The 27,530-nt window shown below is 39.3% G+C and overlaps 1 protein-coding gene and 1 non-coding gene across 3 annotated transcripts in view; one reads left to right on the top strand and one right to left on the bottom strand.

Moving 5' to 3' along the window:
• Positions 1-27,530, bottom strand: part of PLS1 (plastin 1) — a 125,585-nt gene that overhangs the window by 70,699 nt on the left and 27,356 nt on the right. Inside the window, exon 1 of one of the 2 annotated variants that reach the window (XM_018049572.1) lies at positions 21,915-22,062. The exons of the other annotated variant lie outside the window; for it this stretch is intronic. The gene's annotated coding sequence lies outside the window, so the exon portion shown is untranslated. Of the gene's footprint in view, positions 1-21,914; positions 22,063-27,530 lie in introns of those variants that run through there. 2 annotated transcript variants of the gene reach the window in all.
• Positions 10,560-10,632, top strand: TRNAG-UCC. The gene has a single exon. It is a non-coding gene; the product is annotated as a tRNA-Gly (tRNA).

The following is a 27,530-nucleotide window of genomic DNA, read 5'->3' on the forward strand; positions in this document are numbered from 1 at the left end:
TCCAAGCCAATCAGCACATCATGCTTCTCAGCCACAGTGATTTGGTTTAGGGACAGGCATATATCACCCAGTTGGAGCCAACAAGACGGAAGAAAGCTTTTGTGAAACTTTCTGTAGTGGGGGGCCTACACACTCCCCTGGATCCCTACTGATGAGGATGTAGAGGCCAGAGCATCCGTAGCCATTCTGCCTCCATGAAGAAAGAACCCAGGACTGAGAATGAAGCTAAAACCAAGACTCAGAAGAAGGCAGAGACGATGAGTAAAGAGAAAACACCACACCTGGCAGGGCTGAATCTTGAATTTCACCATGCTAAAAGCTTTGTGCTTTTTCTAGCTACTTGAAAGTGTATTTTAAAGCCAGTTAAACTGGCTTTCTGTTACTTGCAACAATGAGTCCAAACTGATAACAAAGAGCAATGACATACATAATTTACAAAAAGAAAATGGAGAAAGGTGGGTGTCATTTCCTCAAAGGATAGAGTATTTGGACATCCTGAATTGGGAAAGAAATTAACCATAATTATATTTTCTGAATAGAGTTACACTTAGATAAGGAACATTATTTTTTTGTAATTTGTAATTTACCCCCACCACACCTAATCCCAGAAATTCAGTGCGTCAGTGAGTTTATGGTTGCTCCCACAGCAATCATCAGCATTAAGATTATATTCATAGCCTAAATGCCTCCCAGTCTATGGCTTCTTTGTACTCTTTTTTCCCTTCTCTTTATCCACAAAGGTTTTTCCTACTTCTCTCATAAGTCGCTTCTAACTGGAGATGATAAACTAAGTAGTAATATAGTACGAGAAATGACAAATATTTCTGGTATGAGGCAGGGCACGGCAATCTAGCTACAATAAGGAACATTCAAAGTCAACAAATCATTAAAATCAGGAAATTACTAACTCAGTGCAGGCAGAAGGAAAAAAAAAAGTAATTTACATAGTCTCTCAGGGTAAAAAAAATAAAATAAACACACAAGATGTTTGCAGGTTTATCCCATGCTCAACCCAAAATAGGTACCCTCAGGCATCAAGTCCCTGTAAGCCAGTGAAATTTCCAAAGGGATACTTAACCCAGACCGCAGTAGGACTCATACTATAATTTGCTGTGTGGAACAGTAATGTGCTTCCAACATACAAAGGGAATAAGAAAGATGCATGGCACAGGATTTAGAAATGAATGAGGCTGAATAAATAAAACTCTTTATCTATTCTTATAATAGCATTTCTATACATTATCAGATATCACATGGCTTCTCAAAGAAATTGGCCTGAAATAAACTTCGGGTATGGACATTAGAAATGACAGATCTTTCTTTCTGTTCTGTACATAGAAAAGATTTAATACTGTTTAAATCGTCTAAACCCTTCCTGATTTTTTTTTTTGTCTTCTATCAGTTACTGAGAATTTTCTCATTGTTGTAAATTTCCCAAAGTAATTGCAAATTTGTGTCTTTCTCCTTTTTGTTTACTTTTTGCTCTCCCTCTGTGTATGTGCGTGTTCAGTTCAGTTCAGTTCAGTCGCTCAGTCGTGTCCGACTCTTTGTGACCCCATGAATCGCAGCACCCAGGCCTCCCTGTCCGTCACCATCTCCCGGAGTTCACTCAGACTCACGTCCATCGAGTCCGTGATGCCATCCAGCCATCTCATCCTGGGTCGTCCCCTTCTCCTCCTGCCCCCAATCCCTCCCAGCATCAGAGTCTTTTCCAATGAGTCAACTCTTCACATGAGGTGGCCAAAGTACTGGAGTTTCAGCTTTAGCATCATTCCTTCCAAAGAAATCCCAGGGCTGATCTCCTTCAGAATGGATTGGATCTAGGTGCATATAAATGTGGAATTGTTATATCCTCTGATGGACTGACCCATTTCTATTATAAAATGCTAAACTTTAACTTTGCTATTTTGAAATAAATTCAGACTTACAAAAAAGTTGTAAAAATTGTGAAAAGTGTCTCCATATACTTTTTACCCATCTTCCTTAAATGTTAACATTTTCTATAAACATAGTACACATCAAATCCAAGAAATTAATATTTATATGACTAATAAACAACAGATTTTATTAAAATGCTGAACTTTAGGACTCTCTCCCTCAAAACTTTCTTCGACAGTAGTACAACTTTGTTTGGATTAGTGCTTCTTTCTTTCAATTTTTCTGAATCCCTATATTTAAGACATAGCTCTTATAAGCAGTGTATTATCAATCTAATATAAAATATCCAAACAATTTTTATCTTTAAATAGGAATATTTACTTAACTAAACTTAATGTAATTACTGATGTGTTTAGACATAAGGCTACCACCTTATAATTTGTTTTTTATTTTCCCACCCATTTTATCTTTCTGTCCTTTCTTGATTTCTTTGGAATTAATGGAGTATCTTCTTTTTCTCTAGTTTTCTCCTCTATTAGCTTCTTTATCAAGTCTATTTCCTGCTTTTATTGTTGTTTTGGACTGCCAGTTTACAAAAATTTCCCAAGACGTCACTATATTGCTGTTTAAAATTACACAAGCTGCCTAATTATCCTCTTTTCCCTGCCATCCCATTCTTGGGCATATATCCAGAGGAAAACATGGTCCAAAAAGATACATGCACCCCAATGTCCATTGCAGCATCACTTGCAATAGCCAAGACATGGAAGCAACCTAAATGTCCATTTACAGAGGAATAGATAAAGATGTGGCATGCATATACAATAGGCTATTACTCAGTCATTAATAAGAATGAAATAATGCCATTTGCAGCAACATGAATGGACCTAAAGATTGTCATATTGAGTGAAGAAAGTCAGAGAAAGAGAAATATCGTATGATATCCCTTATATGCAGAATCTTGAAACAAATGATACAAATGAACTTATTTACAAAACAGAAACAGATTCACCGATTAGAGAATGAATTTATGGTTACCACCAGAGGGTATGAATGGGGGGAAGGGATAATTAGGGAGTTTGGTGTTGACATGTATACACTGTTATATTTAAAATGAACAAACAAGGACTGCTGTATAGTTCAGGGAACTCTGCTCAATATTATGTAATAGCTTAATGGGAAACGAATTTGAAAAAGAATAGATACATGTATATGAGTAAAAAAAAAAAAAAAGAAGAAGAAGAAAATTCTAGAAAAGGAAATCATTCCAAAAGTTCATATTTCCCAGAAAGTATTCTCTCTTGTCCTTTTTGTCCCTTTAAACTACATTCAATTTCCTTCATCAGATTATAGTCTCAACAATTTTGATTAAGCCTATGCCTCCAGACTCTACTCTCCCTGTGAGCAATTCTTGTTTCCCACTCTATCCTGAGAAGGGCCTTCTTCTCTTGAGGCCTCTTCTTGATGGTCCCATAATTTTCCTTCATGTCACTTCCTATTCCTAAGCACAGCTCAAACTCCACCATGACCTCCTTCATTGCCCTCATTCCATTTTAGCACATGTTTACTGAGAACATCTGCGGTGCTTGGTGTTGTACTAAGTTCTGGAGGCAATCAAATGCTGACTAACACAGGGACCACAAAGAATTTATAATCTAGGAAGGGAGTCAATAAACCACAGCTGACAGCAACGGCGAATGCATGAGACTCCCTTGCCACGCCCAACATGACTCCAATTGCCAGTTCTTACCCACGGAGCCTGCAGTGGCCTCAGGATCCCCTTTTCAATATGAGCCTTGACAAAGCTCCTACAAGGGGGTCAGGCCTCAAAATGAACTGAATGCCACCTCCACAACCACAGTACAGGCTGGAATGAAAAAAACAGGAAAAGAAGAATCTTCTAGAAGATTCAAGGAAAACTTCACAGAAGAGGCACCATTTGAGACCTTAAAAAATGAATAAGCATAGAGAGAAACATGCAAATCCAAGTTAAGGGAGAGAAGTCTTAGGGGTCTCCCATCAGAGCACGGGTCTGACAAAACAGAATTTTTTTTAATTTATTTTTAATTGGAGGATAACTGCTTTATAATGTTGTGTTGGTTTTTGCCATACAACAATGTGTATCAGCCACTAGTATACATATGTCCCCTCTGTCCCTCCCTCTTGTAAACCATAAGTACACATATACCTACTCCCAGCCCTCCCCACTCTACCTCTCTAGGTTCATGGAGCACTGGATTGAGCTCACAGTGTTATATAGCAACTTCCCACTAGCTATCTATTTCACATACGGTAACATGTATGTTTCAACGCTACTCTCTCAAGTCGTCCCACTCTCTCCTTCCCTTGCTGTATCTACAAGTCTGTTCTCTATGTCTGCATCTCTGGGAATCCTTAACTAAGTATCCATGTCATATTAGAGCATCTTATCACCATGTAAGTTTTAATTACAGAAGAAATGTAAGCTATGCCATTGCCCTCCAGAAACTTAACATTTTCAGGGTGATAAGATAATGCAATAAAATATACTTACTTTAATCCATTTTTAACTCCTTGATGATAATGATGCTGAGTGATCGTATTCAAAAAGTATCACTCCTTTGAAAGTCTTTAATGTTTCTCTTAGCCCTTTTGCTTATGGTAATTTCCATTTCTGACATTAAAAAAAAAAAAAAACTGCTATCTTTAAAGATGGCTGCATGCAACCCTTTGTATTTAGAACAGACCCACATTGACCAATCTGAAGTCTTTTCTTTTTTCCATTCAAGTAAGACAAAAGTCACCTTTTTTTTGCACCTCAGGAAACTATATTCTTCTCCAAGCCACACTGTCTAAAGAGGACTTTTCTATGACTTCTAGAACTCTTGGCTTCACGTGTGTTCCCTTACCTACTGACAATAGAAACGTTAATCTACCTGCTTGGTATTGGTGCCAATTAAGGTATTTTGATTGCAAGCAATAAGGGCCTGCACTGGAGGTTGGCTCAAAGAATTGAGAGAGGGTTAAACAAGCAGGCTCTGGAAGGGCTGGTGCCAGGAAGGTCTGAGACCCATAATAGACACTATGATGTTCCACTTTGGAATGCTAGCTCCAAATGCCTCAGCCACCACCATCCATGGAGGACAGGCTCATTCCCAGGATGGGGAGTCTGACTGGCAGAGCCCAGGCCTCATGCCCATCCCAGTGGTCAGAGTATACCAGGAAAACAAGACCTATAGCTATAGAGAATCTCATTTGCCTTCTGCACATCTCTGTGTTTGCATGAAGCCAAGATAAAAGTTTAAATCTGATTCCAAAGCAAATGCAAGCACTCCTGACGATCTTCTCCTGACCTGAACTAATCTCACTCAATCAAAAACACCTGAAGGTGCTTCCTTGGTGGCTCAGTGGTAAAGAACCCACCTGCCAATTCAATCCTTGATCTGAAAAGATCCCACATGTCGGGGGGCAACTAAACCCATGTGCCACAACTACTGAGCCTGTGCTCCAGAGCCTGGGAGCTGCTATTACTGAGCCCATGTGCTGCAACTACAGAAGCTGGCACACCCTAGAGCCCGTGATCTGCAATGAAGAGTAGTCCCAGCTCACCGAGACTAGAGAAAGCCAGAGCAGCAACAAAGACTCAGCACAACCAAAACTAAATAAATAAATACAGATTAAGATTGATGAAAACACCAGAAGGTCATATAAACCTGACTCATAAAATCTCCCCCCAAGATCCCCATCCCCCAAACAAGACAGCACTCACACACAGCGCAAGTCCCAACATAGCAAGGGAGACTTGGGCAGTCACAAAGGCCAAGCGCTGTTCTGAACAGTACACATACTGTCTCATTTAATCCTCAGAGCAACAGTATCAGATTGGTAGCATTATAATCCCCATTTTACAATTAAAGCAATTGAGGCCAAAAGCTTCCCAATAAGTGGCAGAGCTGGGATTCAAACTCAGGGAGTCTACCAAGTCCAGATCCTTCGTTACATACTGCCTTCATAGCAGTAGTCTCCATGTATTCCTTCCCATCCCTATATCTCAAGTTATACATCCTGCGGCCTTTTCCTGTTACAAGCTGCCCTAGAACCCTCCTTGTCAGGATAAACTGTTAGGATGAAGTGTGGATACAGGGTGATCTGTCTTGCTAGAAACTCATGGAATGGGCAGAAGGGTTTGAATGAGCTTTGGGGAAGTGATATGAATTATTTCACAACAGCTTTTTTGTTTGTTTGTTTCTGGAAAATTACTTTGCTTCTATTATCTACGTATGACTTAGTCACGCGAAAGTATACACTAGGGAGATAACTGCCTACATTGTTACGGCCTATATTGCCAAATATCTCATTTAGAATGAATGCCTCAACACCAATATCAAAGTGCTGTCAGAGAAAGGAATCCATGAGTCATTTCCCAGTGCACTGGAATAAGCTCGGCCTTACCTGCTGCTAGTTTATAATTCCTTTTCTCCTGATTCTAACCAAGAAACTCTACGTAAATAACTCACAGCAACACAGAAATTTTGGTCCAACTTGTGTCCAAGTGAGCAGTGGAGTCCTCCCCAGGGTGTTTCTGTGTCAGTGTCTGAACTTCAACCCCCAAAGCACACACTGCTGGTGCTTGGAACACACTGTAAAGTCTTCATTTTTATGCAGAAAAATTAAACCAGTATTTTCCAGAGTTGACACTCTGAGGTCCTTTACATTACAACCTGCAGAATCCAACTCTGATACTTCTTTATTAACAAGGAAGGAATTATCATTTATAGGTGTGTGTTTTCAAGGATCCATAGAAATCTTACCTAAAACCCTAAGTTTCTACAAATTATGGATAAAAATCATTAGTATTTTCAAATGCAAAGAATGCCATAAGACAAAAATTTAACTATCAAAATGTAGTACGATTTTCTTAAAAAGCATCACTAGAAAACAAATCTATAGTTTTATCATTCTTCTAACAGCCTGTGTGCTGCCAGTGAAGGGTTCTAACAGCCAAACAGAACAAGTTAGAGTCTTTTCCTATTCACAAGAGATGCATACCCTCACAGTACAACTAGATATTTGCTCAAGAATTATGAAGTTCCTTTGCTATCAGAGAATGGAAGAAAGCAGTATCCACTACCAGCTCCGGAAATTTTCTCACCAGAATCTTGGCACTACAAAAATTAATAACAGCACTATATATTTGCCAAGCATTTTATACTTTCCAAAGTAGATTCACATTGATCACCTCATTCTTACACATAAAGAAATCTAGACACAATGAATTTTAACTATTTATAACACTGATAAAATCCAGTCTACACTTCTTATTCCACAGAGAAAGAGCTGGCACTCAGACTGAGTAAAATGTGTTCAGAGTTCCAGACAAGTCATCAGCGATGCTGGATGAGAAGATGTACATCAAAAGAGAACTCAAAGGAAAAACTATTAAAGAAACATACAGTCAAAATTAAGACACACAGGCATTAATGTTTATATGCCATGAGTTATATAGCTTTAGAAATTAACAAGATCACTATTACTATAAAAGATGTTAAGTATTGATAGTTTAATTTGTCAAAAGCAAATAAGGACAAAAGAATTTGAAAAAAAAATTAAGTTGTAGGGACTTCCCTGGCAGTCTAGTGGTTAAGACAACACGCTTTCAAAACGGGGGCATGGATTTGACCCCTGGTCAGGGAACTAAGATTCTGCACGCTGGCCAAAAAAAATAGAAAAAAAAATTAACTTGTAAGGGTATAATATTTTCTATGACCCTCAGAATATACCCTTTGTTTTCTTAAATTTAATCAAAGTCAGCTCTAAAGCCTACTCAGTATCACTTGAGAAGAGCAACACCAGTTGTCACATAGATGCCTTTCTACTCTCTTGAGTTATAACAGGACCTCGGAGAATATATGAGAACAGGAACAAGGAGAACCCTTGCATCATCAGTAAGCAAGAGAGATACTTCCTCTTTTAGGTTTATGTCATACATTTAGAAGCACAGGCATCGGACATCCTGGTGGTCTAGTGGTTAAGACTCTTTATTTCCAACGCAAATTGTGTGGGTTCTCCTGGTCAGGGAACTGAGATCCCATAGGCCACATTATGGAGCCAAGTCCTGGGGCCAAAAGAGGAAAAAATAAATTAAACTAAAAAAGAAGGAGAAAGTCACTGGCATCCACCCTCCCCGTTATAAGCCAGAAACAATGACCTTTCCTCCCAGGGTCAGTCCCAGTCACTTGGGACATCTCCTACAGCTGCACTCTCCCCAGCCTCAAAGTCATCTTGACTCTATTACTCTCTCCCTTCCAAAACCAGTAACTTACCACCAAAGCCAAATTCTGGAATATTCCTCTCCACTCCATCTTTATCTGTCACTGCCTTGGTCCAGCACTCTTTTGCCTCAGGAGGTTCACTTCTGCTCTCCCTGACCCTTCTCACCCAGTCTTTGACTCTTACTCTATGCCCATCAGCTTCAACATATCTCCCTTAGGTAGAGCCAATTTAACAATGCATTGAATAAGAAATATGGAGAGAGAGAAAACAAGAAATATGGAGAGGTAGAGAAGAAAGTTTACATTGCACAGTTCAGTTCAGTTGCTCAGTCGTGTTTGACTCTTTGCGACCCCATGGACTGCAGCACGCCAGGCCTCCCAGTCTATCACCAACTCCCGGGGTTTGCTCAAACTCATGTCTGTTGAGTCAGTGATGCCATCCAACCATCTCATCCTCTGTCATCCCCTTCTCCTCCCATCTTCAATCTTTCCCAGCATCGGGGTCCTTTCCAACAAGTCAGTTTTTCCCATCAGGTGGCCAAACCATTGGACCTTCAGCTTCAGCATCAGTCCTTCCAGTGAATATCCAGGACTGATCTCCTTTAGGATGGACTGGTTGGGTCTCCTTGCAGTCCAAGGGACTCTCAAGAGACTTTTCCAACACTACAGTTCAAAAGCATCAAACTGCACAGCACTGGACAAAACTCTGCTAATTTTCCTATCTTTCCCGAAAACTCCCCTCTGGGAGAAATCCTCCTTCTCTACCACAACTCCTGAACTGTCCTCTCTCTGGGCTTCAGTCTGCTGTCCTTAGTCTCTTCCCTAATCATTTATCTTACATGGAGCAGTTCAACTCTTTCCTCAGCTTCTACCACGTACAGCCTTTCACCCATCACCCAACACAATTCCCACCTAAGGATCTAACTTCCTTAGAAGACAGCAGGGGAATAGCAAGTAACAAAAGAGCACAAGATAGTTAGAGGACAAGCTCCATATGTGACTGCTTAAGAAAAAATGTTAACTGAGAAATGACTAACCTACTGAAACATCTTTTTTTTTTTTCCTGCACCATATGGCATGCAGGATCTTAGTTCCCCAACCAGGGGTCAAATCCAAGACCCCTGCATTGGGAGCACTGGAGTCTTAACCACTGGACTTCCAGGAAAGTCCCTGAAAATATCCTTTTTAAATGATTGGCATGACCGACTCAAAGGACATGAGTTTGAGCCAACTACAGGAGATGGTAAAGGACAGGGAAGCCTGGAGTGCTGCAGTCCATGGGGTCGCAAAGAGTCAGACATGGCTGAGCAACTGAACACCACCACCCAAAAGCTAAATGAAAATTAAACTGAAACAATGAAATTTCATTGTTCTGCCAAGAAATCTAGCACCCATAATTTAAAAAGTATAAGAGTCGGTTAGAGCAATGGTGCCAGGAAGCATAAAAACTTGCTATATGGGGTGCAAACCAGACCCCACTGGTGGGGTGCACATTCCCAGTAATCATTCCAGATCCAGGTCAAAGACCATACCCCAGTAGAATCTTCCTCCCTGAGCAGATGTTTTGCTCAGTGATGCCAAAGAAAGTCATTCAACACTCTGGTGAATGCCATTTTTCACACTGTATTTTCTGTCCACCACACCTCCATCAAGGACTAAGCATTTGGGGATGTAAGAAACAACTTGCGTCAGATCATCACTGAATACTGACTGTCCAACACACTGCTTATCTATAGTTGGTGCTCAATGAACATTTGCTATATGAATGTAAGTGTGGAAGATCATTAAAATCCTACCAAAATCTAAAACCAGGGGAATCATTTGCTCAGCAATTTTTCTCCTTTAGCCTCACAGAAACGAACTGGATTCATCTATTCACTGTCTGCTTACATCCTCTTGAAAAGTGAAGTCGCTCAGTCCTATCTGACTCTTTGTGACCCCATGGACTGTAGCCTACCAGGCTCCTCGGTCCCTGGGATTTTTCCAGGCAAGAATACTGGAGTGGGTTGCCACTTCCTTCTCCAGGAGATCTTCCCGACTCAGGGACTGAACCCTGGTCTCCCACACTGTAGGAAGATGCTTTACCGTTTGAGCCACCAGGGACGTCCTACATCCTCTTGAGTAATTGCCATCACAAACCTGGCCAGTACTAATTGTGATGGCAATTACGTCACAAATAGTACTGGCTAGGTTTTTATTTTTCTGGCCTAGTTTTATTTCCTATTGATGAAATGATTATACCTTGGATGCAATCACACTCATTTTACAACTTCCTTCTCTAGTCTATCTATAAAACTCTCCCAGCTGATTTTAACCAATACTTTAAATTATTTTCAATGAGCAGTCTGTAGAAGACCTGGCTTCTCTAGACTTCTTCAGGCACTGTAAATATATGTAGAAAGAGTTAACATAAAATGACTCTCAAGGACTTCCCTGGTGGTCCAGTGGTTAAGACTCTACGCTTCCAATGCAGGGGGCCCAGGTTCAATTCCTGGTCAGGGAACTAAGATCCCACATGCTGCATGGTGCAGCCAAAAAAAATTTTTTAGGGACCTCCCTGGTGGTCCAGTTGCTAAGACTCCATGCTCCCAAGGCAGAGGACCTGAGTTTAATCCCTGGTCAGTAAATTAGATGCCACATGCTACAACTAACACCTGGTGCAGCCAAATAAATAATTTAAAAAAATTTTTTTAATTAAAATGACTCAGTTCAATTAAATTAAGTAAATAATATGGTATTGCTCAGTATTCAATACTATGTTAAGCATCATAAGAGATGTAAAAGAAATACTAGATGAATTCTCTGTACTCAAAAAGTTTACATTCATTCAATTGTTCATTCAGCCAATAATTACTGAAGACCAACTATGCACTTTGCCTAATGCTAAGCACTAAGAAAAGCATCAAGACATCAAATCTCTGATCTGGGCATTCCAGGAGCTTACACACAAGTCAAGGGGGATGAAAAAAAACACAAATAGAAAGTTAAATCGCAATGTTAGTGTTACACCTGCAATCAATAGCATTCATCAGGAAAAAATGTTAAAAACAATATAAGTAATGTTAAGACCACTTTTAAGATGTTCCAAGAGATGTCACTAAGCAGATGGCATGGTTGTGGTCTGGACACAAAGAATTAAGAGGGAGAGGTTTTTGTGTACCCCAATGATCTAGAGAGTGTTTCAGGGAGAAATGAGAATTGGGGACAGGCAGTATGTTATCTCAGGTACAACAGAATGAAGTTGATCAATAGTAACTTACCGTTTACATTCCCTCTTCCCATACCCTCCATCATTTCACTATTACCAGGTGGATTTGGAACGGATTCAAGATCTTAAAGAAGGGACACCACATGGACTACAGACGAAGCAGAGATTCTGACACTTCTGCAGATGGCAGCAGAGGGGGACAGCCACACCCAGGGACCAAGCAGGAACTGAAGTCTCAGCAGAAGCCAGTGACAGAGAAACACAGCCCTGAACTAAACTCCTTACTCTCATTCCCATGAAATTTCTGAAAACTAAGTACCACGCGGGAAGACCACTGAGTTCAATTTTAAAGGACTGAATTTTACTCTGTACAACTAAAAAAGTCTTCCTCTATATGGGTATTGATGACAATGAAACTGTGTACAAAAATAAAAACATTTCTTACACAACAAAATTTTGAGGCTTGGGAATTAAAATTCTGCTACAGAGATTCTTAACATCAAATATAATACGAGGTAGTATATCATTACATTCCAAAATGAGCCTCAAAGACAAAGATGGTATGGCTAGAATGTAGTGTATACATACTAAACACCATATCCAAGCAGTTTTTTTTTTAAGCAGGTCTTGAGTGAGTGAGTGAAGTTGCTCAGTCGTGTCTGACTCTTTGCAACCCCATGGGCTGTAGCCTACCAGGCTCCTCTGTCCATGGGATTTTCCAGGCAATAGTCCTGGAGTGGATTGCCATTTCCTTCTCCAGGGGATCTTCCCAACCCAGGGATCAAACCCAGGTCTCCTGCATTGTAGACAGACGCTTTACCGTCTGAGCCACCAGGGAAATCCTTACGTTTACTTATATAGTTCCATTTCTGGTGCTCTTCACTCCTTTGTATAGGTCTGTATTTCTGTATCGCCATGTGGCATCATTTTCTTTCTGCCTGATGGACTTCCTGTAACATTTCTTGTAGTGCAGTTTTGCTGGTGATGAATTTTTTCAATTTTTACATGTTTGAAAAGTCGAATTCATCTTTGTTTTTGAAATATATTTTTGTTAAGTATGGAATTGTAGGTTAGGGACTTCCCTGGCTGTCCAGTGGTTAAGACTCTACGCTCTCAATGCAGGGGTTGTGGGTTCAATCCCTTGCTGGAGAACTAGGATCCCACATACAGTTTTGTGTGACCAAAAAAAAAATTATAGGTCAAAGGTTTTTCTTCCAATACTTTAATGATGATCCTCCACTGTCTTGTATACTTTTGTTTTCAACAAGAAATTTGTATCATCTTTATCTTTCTTCCTCTATACGTAATATGCCTTTGTTCTTTGGTATCTTTTAAGATCGTTATCACTGCTTTTGAACAATTTTGTGCTTTGATGTAATCTTCCTTACACATCTTTTGCTGGGGTTAATTGAGCTTCTTGGATCTGTAGGATTACTCTTTTCATCAAATCTGGAAATTTTTTAACCATGATTTTCAAATATTTTTCCTGTTCTCCCTCGTCTTTCAGGGACTCTAAAATGCATGTATATTAGGTGACTGGAACTTGTCCCACAAATCACTGATATTTTAATTTCTTTGTAATTCTTTTCTCTATTTTATTCTGGATAGTTTCTAAGGCCCTGGCTTCGAAGTCACTATTCTTTTCTTCTACATTGTCTCAGTTCAGTTCAGTCACTCAGTCGTATCCAACTCTTTGCAACCCCATGAGTCGCAGCACGCCAGGCCTCCCTGTACATTGTCTAATCTGCCCTTAAACCAATCTACTGTATCGTTCATCTCAGATGTTATAATTTTCTGTCTAGAAGTTCAATATGGGTCTATTAAAATATTTTCCATGTCTCCATATGGAATCTAACAATCCTTTTATTGTCATTGTCTGGTAATCATAATACCTGTCTCAGTTTCCAGGTCAGTTTTGTTTGATAGATTTCTTCTCCTATTAATGGGTCATTATTTTCCTGCTTCTTTGTATGCCTGGTAAATTTTGATTGGATGAGACACTGTAAAATTTACTTTTTTGAGTAACTGATATTCTTGCATCCCTATAATTATTCTTAACTTTGTACTGTGATTAAAAAGACTGAACATTAAAACTTCCATTTTAACCACTTTTAAGTTTACAGTTCAGTAAACTAAGCATATTCAGATTGTCGTACAACTGATCTTTAAATTTTTTCATCTTGAAAACGTGAAAATCTATACCCATAAAATACTAGCACTCCCCTCGCCCGAGCCGTTGGCAACTATCTTTCTACTTCCTGTTTTTATGGCTTTGATTAATTTAAATACTTCATATGAATGGAGTCATATAGTATTTGTCCTTTTGTTATTCCACTTGGCATAATGTCCTTGAGGTTCACCCATGTTGCAGCCTGTGACAGAACTTCTTTTTTTAAGGTGCCTATTATTTCACTGTATATATATCACATAGTCTTTATCCTTTCACCTCTTGATGGACATTTGGGTTGCTTCCATCTTTTGGCTAGTGTAAATAATGTTGCAATGAACATGAAAGTGAAAGTGAAAGTCGCTTTTTGTGACTCTTCTGTCCGACTCTTTGCGACCCCATGGGCTATACAGTCCATGAAATTCTCCAGGCCAGAATACTGGAGTGGGTAGTCTTTCCTTTTTCCAGGGGATCTTCCCAACCTAGGGATTGAACCCAGGTCTCCCGCATTGCAGGTTGATTCTTTACCAGCTGAGCCACAAGGGAAGCCCAAGAATACTGGAGTGAGCAGCCTAACCCTTCTTCAACGGATCTTCCTGACCCAGGAATCCAACTGGGGTCTCCTGCATTGCACGCGGATTCTTTATCAACTGAGCTATCAGGGAAGCCCTGCAATATCTCTTTGAGGTATTGCCTTAAATTATTTTCAATATACAGTCAGAAATGGGTTTACTGGATTCATATGATAATCCTATTTTTTATTTTTTGAGGAAGCATACTGTTTTCCATTATAGCTCCATCATTTCTCATTCCCACCAGCAGTGCACAAAGGTTTCAATTTCACCACACCCATAATCACACTTGTTCCTTTGATATTAGCCATTCTAATGAGTGTGAGGTGATTTTGTGGGTTTAATTTACATTTCTCTTATGAATAGTAATATTGAATATCTCTGTATATGCTTATTGGCCACATGGATATATTCTTTGGAGAATTGCTAATGCAAGTCCTTTGTTCATTTTTAATAGGGTTATAGGCATACTTCATTTTATTGTGCTTTGCTTTACTGCACTTCACAGATATTGCATTTTTTTTTTAACAGATTGAAGGTTTGTGGCAACCCTTCATCATCAGATGATTAGTAATTTTTAGCAATAGAGGATTTTTAAAATTAATTATATACATTGGGGCATAATGCTATGCACACTTAATAAACTATAGTATAGTATAAATGTAACTTTTACATGCACTGAGAAATGAAAAAATTCATATGACTTACTTTATTGCAGTATTTGCCTTCTCATGATGGTCTGGAACCAAATCAGAAGTTCCCTATATGTTTTATAGGGAACTGATATTAAACTTATGTCAGCTATATTATTTGCAAATATTTTTTTCCATTCCATAGTTGCCTTTTCTGATGACTATTTCCTTTCAGACACAGAAGTTTTAAAGTTTGATGTAGTCCCACCTGTCTATTTTTGTTTTTATTGTCATATTCAACAAATCATCACCAAATATAATGTCCTGAAGCTTTTCCTCTATGTATTTTTTGAGGAGCTTTGCAATTTTAGGTATTACTTTTAGGTCTTTGATGCACTTTAATTTCTGTATATTGTATTAGGAGAGTCCAACTTCATTTTTTCTGCATGTAGATATGCAGTTTTCCTAACACCAGTTATTAAAGAGACTGTCTTCTCCTCGTTGTGTAGTCTTGGGACCCTTATCAAAAATCATTTGGCCAGATACACAAGAAGGAATTCCTGGGCTCTCTATTCTGGCCCATTGGTCTATATTCCAGTATAGTACCATTTTGATTATTATTGTTTTGTAGTAAGTTTTGAAATTGGGAAATGTGAGTCTTACAACCTTGTCTTCCTTTTTCAAGGCTGTTTTGGCTACTTAGTACCCACTGAGATCTCATATAACTTTTTTTTCTATTTCTGAAAAAAAAAAAAAAAAAAGCCCTATAACCACTCTTGATCTTTGTTCTCAAATGCAGAAAAATCCTTGGGAAGGGTTTGATCCTTTGGGGGTCTTATGTTTAAGCTCTGATAGGCAGGACAAAGCAGAGTTTAGTCTTGGGCTGTGGTTCCTCAGCAGGAGATGATTATGCTCCCCAGAGGACATCTGGCAATGTCTGACTCGCATGAGTGAAGAGGTGTTATAGACATCTAGTGTTGAGACCACCATAGGGTGTTGAGACCAGAGATGCTGCTAAATACCATACCATGCACAGAAGATCCCTTTGTAACAAAGAGTTATCCAGTGCAAAATTTCCATGGTGCTGAGGCTGAGAAATCATGCTCTAAGGGCTAATAGTTCCCCACTATTAATACTGAGATAAGATGCTTCTGAATATTCTATCCAATACCCTTTTGGACTATTTAAATTTACAAATACTCATTTATATATACATACCTAGGCTGTATACTGTCACCCTGTTTATTTAACTTCTATGCAGAGTACATCATGAGAAACGCTGGACTGGAAGAAACACAAGCTGGAATTAAGATTGCCGGGAGAAATATCAATAACCTCAGATATGTAGATGACACCATCCTTATGGCAGAAAGTAAAGAGGAACTAAAAAGCCTCTTGATGAAAGTGAAAGAGGAGAGTGAAAAAGTTGGCTTAAAGCTCAACATTCAGAAAACGAAGATCATGGCATCTGGTCCCATCACTTCATGGGAAATAGATGGGGAAACAGTGGAAACACTGTCAGACTATTTTTCGGGGCTCCAAAATAACTTCAGATGGTGAATGCAGCCATGAAATTAAAAGACACTTACTCCTTGGAAGAAAAGTTATGACCAACCTAGATAGTATATTCCAAAGCAGAGACATTACTTTGCTGACTAAGGCCCGTCTAGTCAAGGCTATGGTTTTTCCTGTGGTCATGTATGGATGTGAGAGTTGGACTGTGAAGAAAGCTGAGCGCCGAAGAATTGATGCTTTTGAACTGTGGTATTGGAGAAGACTCTTGAGAGTCCCTTGGACTGCAAGGAAATCCAACCAGTCCATTCTGAAGGAGATAAGCCCTGGGATTTCTTTGGAAGGAATGATGCTAAAGCTGAGACTCCAGTACTTTGGCCACCTCATGCGAAGAGTTGACTCACTGGAAAAGACTCTGATGCTAGGAGGGATTGGGGGCAGGAGGAGAAGGGGACGACTGAGGATGAGATGGCTGGATGGCATCACGGACTCGATGGACGTGAGTCTGAGTGAACTCCGGGAGTTGGTAATAGACAGGGAGGCCTGGCATGCTGCAATTCACGGGGTTGCAAAGAGTCGGACATGACTGAGCGACTGAACTGAATTGAACCTAGGTACATGTATGATTATTTAATGGAATGATGGCATAGATTTTAAACATTCTTTTAATAGCTACATAAAATGGAAAAGGCAAATGAAAACAATGACCTAAAATCCTCAACCCATCAGGCTGCCAAAACTAAAACTGACGGAGACACAAACTGGAGAGAGTATAAGAGATCGGTCATTCTGCCGCCATAGTGCTCTCCAAAGTAGTATATCTAAAAGAGGTGAAGATATGCATATTCTATGACCCACAATCCTACTTCTAGCAATTCATCCCAGAGAAACTCTTGTATAAATAAGTCAAAATATAGGTAAAAGCACACCATTATTTATAGTATCAAAAAACTGGAAACAACCTGAATGTCTATCATCAGAAGACTAGATAATGTTAGAATATTCATTTAGTGAAATACTCCATAACAAGTTAAAATGAAGTAGTTATCTGCATTAATATGAAAAAAAAATCATGGACACATGTGTTAAATGAGAAAGCTGTATAGCAGATATTTGTAAACAGTTTCAAGTACTTTATATTATTAATGAAAAGTGTTCATGGAAAAATAGTAAGATGGACAGAAAGAATAACACACACATGCCAATTTCAGATGAGGAAAGGATTAAATGGGAGAGGGCCTTCAGTCATATCATTAGTGTTTTATTTCTTAGAGAAAATAAAGAGCTGATACATACAAATTGCTGACATTTCTTAAATCGGGGTAGAGAAAATGAGTGTATATTATATTATTCTATTCTTCTGCATGCTTTATTTTATAATTTAAAATATTAAAGAAAATTTGAACAGAATAATATTACATTAGGAAACATCCTACAACAATATGTATACAGTGGTCCTGCTTTCCACAGAGCATCTTACTTAATCATCCTTTTTATTTGGTCTTAAGAAAATATAGTAGAAAGCTTCTTTTCAGACTAAATTATATAGCAACTTCCCTAAGCTAACATTTAAATTTGGAAATAAGAGGAAATGTTTAAGAGTGTCAGGATATTGTTCTTCAGTTCAGTTGCTCAGTTGTGTCCAACTCTTTGTGACCCCATGAACCACAGCACACCAGGCCTCCCTGTCCATCACCAACTGCCAGAGTCTACCCAAACCCATGTCCACTGAGTTGGTGATGCCCTCCAACCATCTCATCCTCTAAGTTTAAATAAAATACATCTGGAATGAAAGGCTAAATGATGAATGGGGGTTATAACAGCAGATCTGCGTGGACACAGGGATGCACAAACATGGAACAGTGTAATTTTTTCTTTTAAAGTTGATACTATGCACACACTAAGAGAATCTACTGCCAGGCACTTGATATAAATTATCTCTAATCCTTAAAACTACCTCCCAAAGTAGTGGTTACATCTATTTTTACTGATAAAGAAACTCAAGTTCTCTAAGGTTAAGAAACTTGCCCAATACCACTCAGCTGGTGAGCACTAGAGTCATATAATCAAACAAGTGTCAAGGTCCATGTCTCCACTGTTCCATATAAGGCTGGGCCCAGGAAGGTATGCTGGACCTGCCCCAGGGTAATTTAATCATTCTGCTTATAGAGTTAGTCTGGCCCTACCCAACTTCCGCAATCTTGGAAAATTTTACTTAATTCTAGTATCTTAAAATAACTTAAATAGGTTGATTCCATGTTTTTTTTTGTTTGCATGTTTTAATGTAACAGGTTTTTCCTATAACTCTGTTTATTCAGTTAGTATAAACATGCCAGGCAAATTTACTAGAGATTTTATTCTTAGCTAATAATAATGACCTCAACTTTGTGAAAGAAAAAATAAGTATGAAACTGATTCTTCATAGTGGTCTAAAAGCAAAGACTAAAGACAACCACCAACATGTCCCATATGCAAGAGAATTAAGTCTTACACGCTTTCTAATTCATAAAGCACTTTCACATATGACCTTCAAGTCTCACATCAACCCAGTGAGTTAAGCAAAACTGAAAATATTATTATCATGATTATACACACACACACACACACACACACACACACACACACACTTACAATAGTATTGGGCTGACCAAAAAATTCGCTCAGATTTTTCTGCAATATCTTATGGAAAAAGGTTTTTGGCCAACCCAATATTATGTTTCCTCATCTTATTTTATTCTCATTTTACATGAGGATAAAACAGGTAAACAGGTAAGGTAAATCTATACAGCCTAGGTCATCCACTGATGTCAAAGATGGTACTATTTTCATTGTGCCTGGGGCCCAGGCTCATGTTCCATGGAGGGTGAACGGAGGGGAAGGAGGCTTCCGAGGGAGGGGAGATACACATATATAGATAGATAGATAGATAGATAGATAGATACAGTGTTATGACTAATTCACACTGTTGTACACAAAAACCAATACAACATTGTAAGGCAATTTTCCTCCAATTAAAAAATAAAATAAACCATATTGCCTCTTGCATCATATCTGCTAAGGGTATTATAAAATCCTTCTAATTAACAATAAACTTTTTTTAAAAAATCACCTTATTCTTTCAAATTTATTTTTACATGGGCTCTAGTGTATATCACATATACATTAAGTAGTTCTTGAATACATTAGTAAGTTAAAAATGTATACCTTGAAAGTGTTGTGTATACAAAACAAAGTTGTTTTTTTTAACTGACGGGAGTAGAACAATTAAAAAAGCCTATGTTCACCTGAAACTAACCCAACATTGTAAGTCAATTATAGTACATATAAAATAAAAATGTAAAGAAAAGAGAAATAGGAAAAAAGCCTAAAGGCCACTACTCCAAGGAAAAAGCACTCAACTTTCCACCTCCGCTGGAATAGATAAAAGGATAGTTCTCCTCATTTGCTCCTACTAGTTAATGACAGCATGGCTTCTATCCTGTGAGACTGAGAACTAAGTCAGAAACTTTTGGAAGGAAAGAAAAAGAAGGACTATAGAAACCTCAGTGCTAAAGAAGAATGTCATCAGAAAAGGCCAGCAAACTTTTACCATTCTCAAAGCAATTCAGGCCCAGGCACACTGGATATTAGAGATTAAAATCAGCACTTAGAAGAAAAAAACGGGCATCAGGCAGTCAGTGGAATATATGCAGGAGTCCAAGATACATGCGCCTGCAGTGCACGCCTAACCCAAGTATACTGCTCCCTCCCTCTTCATTGGCTTGTATTACTTATTACTAGGGTCCTTAGCAATAGGGGCTTTTATAGCATTGACCAGTAAAGCAGCATGAACAGGGACTTTTAAATGGCTAGATAAGGCCACACCATTAGCAACATTTGTAGCTACGCAAAGTAACATAATAAGGGTAATCAAATATCATGCTTTGGGTGGTAAACTGATCTAAACTGGGGATCATAAAGGAATGTCATCCCCCTCCTCCACAAGAACACAATTGAACACTTGGCTTGTTCATTATGAAAGGACTGGCAGTAGGGCACAGCCTTTGTTGGACTCTGGGCATAATACAGGAAAGAGAATTCAATTCTGGCTCCTGAGAAAGCCTTCAAGAGTTGGTGCCTCTTTTGTTTTTTTTAAGAATTATGTGGAATTTGTCCATGGCACTCAGTCTCCAGAGTTAATTGGTCATGATGTGTTTGTCTCTCCAGTAAGAGCCACAGTCACCCTATTCTATGATGACTACGAATAAACAGCTGACTGCTTCACAGAGCTCAACAGTCAGGTCTTAACTTTCTACTTCAGCGTGAGACCTCAGGTCACTGCACAAAGGAAACACACTTATAGCTTTTTAAAAGCGGGTCTCTCTCAAGAAAACTCAAGAGTCTTTCATTCTCTGGCAATAAGATCAATGCAAATTGCCAGTGATACCAGTATCTAGGTTTCCTCGACATGTATCATTCAAGAGCGTCTCAGTGTTACAGGGCTGGGAACTGTACATTTTCTGCTTTACTGAGAAAAAGAGCTAAACTAAGGCAGCTACAGACACCGAGGCTATGTGGGGTAAAGATACATAGATTCTTCAGCCAGTTTCAGAAACCATTAAAAAGGCTCATTGAAAGGCAACCTGTTTTTCTAGAATTTGCACACAGTTTATAGGAAGCCCTTTCTGAAAGCCTACATACAGTCTCTTCTCAAATTCAGTGAAACAGTGAAAATAGGCTTTGAAGCAGAAGCCCTATCTCCAAGACTTCAAAATATAGGTAAGCAAAAATGATAAAGAATTTATTTCCAATAAGATGTCTTCCTCAGACTCCAGGTGGATGTATATAATTGTGTCATAGCCCTGCTACTGCTTCTGCTAAGTCGCTTCAGTCGTGTCCAACTCTGTGCGAACCCAGAGACAGCAGCCCACCAGGCTCCGACGTCCCTGGGATTCTCCAGGCAAGAACACTGGAGTGGGTTGCCATTTCCTTCTCCAATGCATGAAAGCGAAAAGTGAAAGTGAAGTCGCTCAGTCGTGCCCAACTCTTAGCGACCCCATGGACTGCAGCCCACCAGGCTCCTCCGCCCATGGGATTTTCCCGGCAAGAGTACTGGAGTGGGCTGCCATTGCCTTCTCCGTGTCATAGCCCTAGCACCTACAATATCCTCTATTGATATTTGTTTTATATATCTGTAGGAATTCTTTAAGAAAAAAAGAGGAGTTTTGCTTCTACATGACTAAACTATAGACTACAAGTGCTGTTTCATCAGAATGAAAGAATCAGGCTTTGAAGCAATAATACATACACATTCTAGATGACACAAAAAGAGAATATTCAGTCATTTTAACATTTTCCTAAAATTGCATATATCTTTCTAAACGGAAAATTAATGCCAAAGCAAAAATTATGAATTTAATTTATCAAACCCTGAATAAACCAAAACAGTCCTTTCTTACGCAACGAGTATTGCTTAAGAAAGAAATAATTTTTAAAACAGAGAGATTAAGAGAATTAAAAATTATATGACTCTCACATCATGGTCACTGTGCACTGATTATGCAGAGTTATCCAGACTCCCAAAGCAAGAATGCACTAAAACCAGCAACAACAAACATGAGGAGGTTTATCTCAATTTAACAATCACATTTTTAAAAAGCAGCTCTAGAATCTGAGGCTGTATTTTCCTATTAACATAAGGAAAATTTTGCATACCTGTTTCTGTTGGTGTGATCACCTGAGATTTGGACATCCAAGAGAACAATTCAGAATATTCAAAATTCAGTCACTTTAAACTATGTCTATTTCCAAATAATCTTCTGTCAAAGTCAGTATCTGACCAAAGGAAACAAGCAACTAACTCCACACTTAAGTATTCTGCCTACTACTATAGATTTCAATCTCAAAATACAATTGGTCTCAAGCAGTAAGGTCAATTTGCACTGGGTGTGGTTTGGAACTATAAAAAAAAAAAAAGGCAAAAATGTGAATGTCATCATCTTATCTGTTTGATTATGACTATACAGCTTAAAATGTACCATGATATTTACCATATACCTATTTAAGTACATATATATGTCAGGATACTCACCTTTTAGAAGAAGGAAGAAGTTCCTACGACATGGGACTGCCTGCCCTATGAGGTCTTACATGAATTTTATAAATATTCCTTTGCCACTGTAGCTTTCCTTCCCCATGTAAAAAATCATTAACAATTATGTATACATTGACATTCATAAAATGATAAGGAAACTGTGTTAAACTTCAAAAACTGAAACAACAACAAAACCCTACAGCCTATTGAGTTTTTAAAAAAAATAGTCACTGGGCTAATTTCAATCAAAGGTACAGCATTAGCTTTGAACAGTAAATAGAAACATTACATAGAATGAAACAGTGTTAAAGCTGGAAAGTGCCCTGAAGGATTGTAATTCAGCTCTCCAGTACTCTTGCCTGGAAAATCCCATGGACGGAGGAGCCTGGTGGGCTGCAGTCCACGGGGTTGCTAAGAGTTGGGCACAACTGAGTGACTTCACTTTCACTTTTCACTTTCATGCCTTGGAGAAGGAAATGGCAACCCACTCCAGTGTTCTTGCCTGGAGAATCCCAGGGATGGGGGAGCCTGGTGGGGAGCCAGAGTTGGACACGACTGACGCGACTTAGCAGCAGCAGCTACTTTTTAAGTGAGCGAAGGTTTACTCATAAAGTTTATAATACATTTTCACTAAATGATTAGTTCTCTGAAGACAAAGTCTGAAACACCTTTTACGATGGCTCCATAAACGTAAAGAATGGAACAAAACTGCTTCATAAAGTGAACGAAAAAGTTATGTTACAAGCCAGTTTAAAAAAAAGAAAGAAAGTACCTACTGTATGATTCCAATTATATGAAATTTTAGAAAATGCAAACTAATCGATGGTAACAGAAGCTAGATCAATGGTTGCCTGGAACAGGGGATGAAGGAGGGATGGACTGCAAACGGACAGGAGGAAACTTTAAGGAGTGATGAAAATGTTCTGCATCGTGGCTGTGCTGATGATTTTAAGGGTGTATACTCTGTCACAACATGCCAAGGACTTCCCTGGGGGTCCAGTGATTGGGGATCCACATGCTAGTGAGGGGGTTGGGGTGGGGTATGTGCTTGCATGCTCAGTCCTGTCCAACTCTCTGCAATCCCATGGAGCCCATCAGGCTCCTCTGTCCATGGAAGTGGGTTGCCATTTCCTTCTCCAGGGGATCTTCCTAACCCAGGGATCGAACCTGTGCCTCTCATGTCTCCTGCATTCGCAGTGGATTCTTTACCATTGCGCCACCTGGGACCCTAGTGCAGGGTACATGGGTTTAATCCCTGGTCTGGGAAGATTCCACATGCCGCAGAACAGGGCAGATATGCCCCTATGCCACAACTACTGAAACCAGTGCACTCTAGAGCCTGCGATCCGCAACAAGAGAAGCCACAGCAATGAGAAGTCCACACAACACCTAGAGAGTAGACCCCTGCTCACTGCAACTAGAGAAAGCCTGCTTGCAGCAATGAAGATCCAGCACATCCAGAAAGAAAAAAGTCCACTTTAAATGGGTGCAGCCTATTACACCTAACTTACTCTTCAATGATGGCTAAAAATGCACATACATATATTTAAATATTTGAAAGGTACCTGTAATGAAGAAAGGCTTTCTCTTGCTCTGTATGGCCACAAGATGGTAGAACCAGATCCATCAAGCAGAAATACCAAGAAACAAATACCACATCAACATAAGGAAACATATCCTAGCCGAGTGTTCCACAACCAACCTGGGCTGTCTCTGGAACACTGGGGGTCTCTTCACTGGGTCTGCTCCAACTTAGGCTCAAAGTACATTTGGGGCAGATGATGTTGTTTTGGGGTTTCTTACATAGAAAATTGGATGAAGTGACCATTAAAGTTTCTTGCACTGAAAGTTCCATTATTTCAAGGATGATTATTCATGAATAGATGTTTGTGACCCTGTGGCTGTGGTGTGGAATTCTGCCCACCTCTGGATTAGGCCATTTATTTGCCATGTCTTATTCCGCACCGCCCCCCAACCCCCGCAACCGGTGGCTCAGAAGGTAAAAGCGTCTGCCTACAACACGGGAGACCTAGGTTCGATCCCTGGGTTGGGACGATCTCCTGGAGAAGGAAATGGCAACCCATTCCAGTATCCTTGCCTGGAAAATTCCATGGACGGAGGAGCCTGGCAGGCTGCAGTCCATGGGGTCCCAAAAAGTCGGACACAGCTGAGCGACATTTATTTATTTCCCCCAAAGACTTTACTTCTCAAGAGAAGTCATTATCCGCCCAATACATCCTTTTAAAAAGAAAAAGATTCTGTGTATTTTCTGATTGGGGAGGGGGGTTCATGTTTGGGAACGCATGTAAGAATTAAAGATTTTAAAATTTAAAAAATAAAAAAAAATTAAAAAAAAAAGAAATCTATAAATGAAATATTTGTAAAATAAAAAATTTAAATTGCATTCAAGCACACTATTTAGAAACAACTAGAGCCAATGGGTTATGAATTTCCAGTCTTTCATCTACACACATGTGCAAGGATGCACTTTTTTTTTTCTTTTTACAAAGATGGCATTTTTCAGTACATAGTTAATTCTATTAAGAAGTTTTCCATATAGTTAAGCATTTTTTTTTTTGAAACATGCCTTCATGGCTTCATAATGGTCCACATTATGACTATACCATGATTTATTGAAGCACTCATATTGGTTAGGCAAGGTTGTTTCCAATCCTTTACATTTAGAAATAATGTTTTGACATCCTTGAACACAGAGAATGAATACAGAATAAGAACTACAGCCCTGAATCCAACTTTTCTAACATTTTATCCATTTCATTTTGCTACAAGCAATTTCACTTTACACTCAGCTAAGAAAGTGTTGTGGTAGACAGCTAAAATATGTGGTATGGGGACTGCCACCTTTGCTGACAACAGCTTTTTGTGTTTTGTTTTTGTTTGTTTGTTTGTTTGGTTTTTTTGAGTACACTACTATGAACCTCAACCAAAGTTCCAGAGAAAATATAAAATATACTAATTTGATCTCAATAAAAAATATGTAGAAACAGATGTGGTGCCAAGTCATCAATCAGGGTCAAGTGCCTGGTACAGTTTTAAAAACTTGTGGGTATTTGAGGCAAAGGGGTTGTTTGAACCCTTAAAATATTCAATAAATATTGAGAAATAATCTGACTCAAAGTTGCTTTTTAACTCAAACTATCAAATAAAGCAAGAATATTTAGAAAAGATTTTACCGTTCTGTGCTTAAATGCACATTCAGGGCAAGAGAGATTTTTTTAAATCTCTGTAAACCCACATGGGGCTTCAGGTGGCTCAGGGATAAAGAACCTGCCTGGCAGTGCAGGAGACCGAGTTTCGTCCCTGGGTTGGGAAGATCCTCTGGAGAAGGGAATGGTAACCCACTCCAGTATTCTTGCCTGGAGAATTCCATGGACAGAGGAGACTGGCAGGCTACAGTATATGGGGTTGCAAAGAGTTGGACACAACTTGGCAACTGAACAATTACTCAAAAGAAGTATTTTCACCGCAATTATAAGAATTTTTCTCTATTTTAAAAACAGTCCATTTCTCAAACTTCTAAAGCATCAGGGTAGTGAATAGCCCTTGACAGTAGTAACCACTAAAAGGAAGCAGAAGGATTTCTGGGGTGCTGGTAACAATTTTGGTTTCTGATATAGATGCTGATTTCATGGGAGTATCATTTTGTAAAAATTCATCATTACACATTTACCATATGTATACTTTTCTGCACACATACATCATTGAATATTCAAAAACAGACCCACTTTTTAGTCTATTCCCTTACCCCCAATATACTGCTAAGTATTGACTGAACATGATTTAATATATTCAGTAAAGGAGAATTGGAAACTTCATCTCTAACAATCCCAGTGTTCCTCACCTACTCTTGACATTCTTAGCAATGTTCTCTTTGTTAACAACATTGTAAGGAAACAATAAGTACACACATCTTGCCGAATTGGGGTGTACAGATAATACAATTGCAATTGTTTAATTTTTACTTCTTTAAAATCTGTAAGTAGTTTGGGGTACCGACTATGTCCAAGATATGACGGGCTTCTTCAGTGTTGAACAGGAACTTATAGAGGAAGATATCCAGAGAAGAACTCAAAAAGAGCCTTCAAAAGACTGGGAGATAACATGGATTCTTTTTATCATCTGAATTCAGCAACTGGGAAAAATGAGTTGATATACTTTTCAGCACCTTGGAAAGTGTTTCTTAGAATGAGTAGGTATCAAAATTTGCCATAAATATGTACTATCACAGATAAATGGGCAAAGAGCTAGAAGGACAGACTAGGAAATCGGAAGGGTACAATCAAAAGTGCGGAAGCCTGAGAGTGAGTGGCATCAGCGGCCAAATGAAAGCCAATATCCTGGCTGAATGTCTGTGCCTATTTCACATCATCACCATTTTTTTCTGACTGTAAATGATCAGAGAAACAGGCACTCTGGGCATTACCTCCTTTGTAACACACAGAGATAAGTGATACTGCAGCTCTGCTTGATTGGACAAAAGTCCTGAAACATCCTTTCCCAAATTACTTGCTTTAGAATCTGACCTTGAGATGATTTCAGTTGAGAAAACGATCCAGTTCAGTCACATTTTTCTCCTGTGCATCAACACTAATGCCTGAAGCCCCGGTGTCAATGACAACTCCTACTGTCTTATTTGTCAAACAAAGGCAGACAATATGTCTGTGACAGGCAGAATAATACTCCCCCAAAGAGGCCCATCGTTAGTGGTAAAGAACCCACCTGCCAATGCAGGAGACATAAGAGACCTGGGTTCAAGTCTGGATTGGGGAGATCCCTTGGAGGAGGGCATGGCAACCCACTTCAGTATTCTTGTCTGGAGAATCCCATGGACAAAGGAGCCTGGTGGGCTACAGTCCATAGGGTGGCAAAGAGTCAGACACGACTGAAGTGACTGAGCACACACGCAAAGAGGCCCACACCCTAATCCCCAGAACCCGTGAACTTGTTATCCTACATGGCAACATGTAACTCAGCAGAAGTGACTAAGGATATGCATGGGTTTGGGGAAAGGGTTGAGTATCTTGGATTATGTAGATAGGGCCAATCTAATCACCTGAATCATTAAGAGCAGAGAACTTTCCCCTGCTGGACTGAGAGAAGAAATATGAAGAGGTGGAACAACTTCAATGAGTGAGAAGGGCAGCTACGAGCTTTGAAAATGGAGGAAACAGATCACAGCCGAGGAATGCAGGTGGCTTCAAGACCCTGGGAATGGC

Source organism: Capra hircus, chromosome 1 (assembly GCF_001704415.2).
Source record: "Capra hircus breed San Clemente chromosome 1, ASM170441v1, whole genome shotgun sequence".
Taxonomy (NCBI): Eukaryota; Metazoa; Chordata; class Mammalia; order Artiodactyla; family Bovidae; genus Capra; species Capra hircus.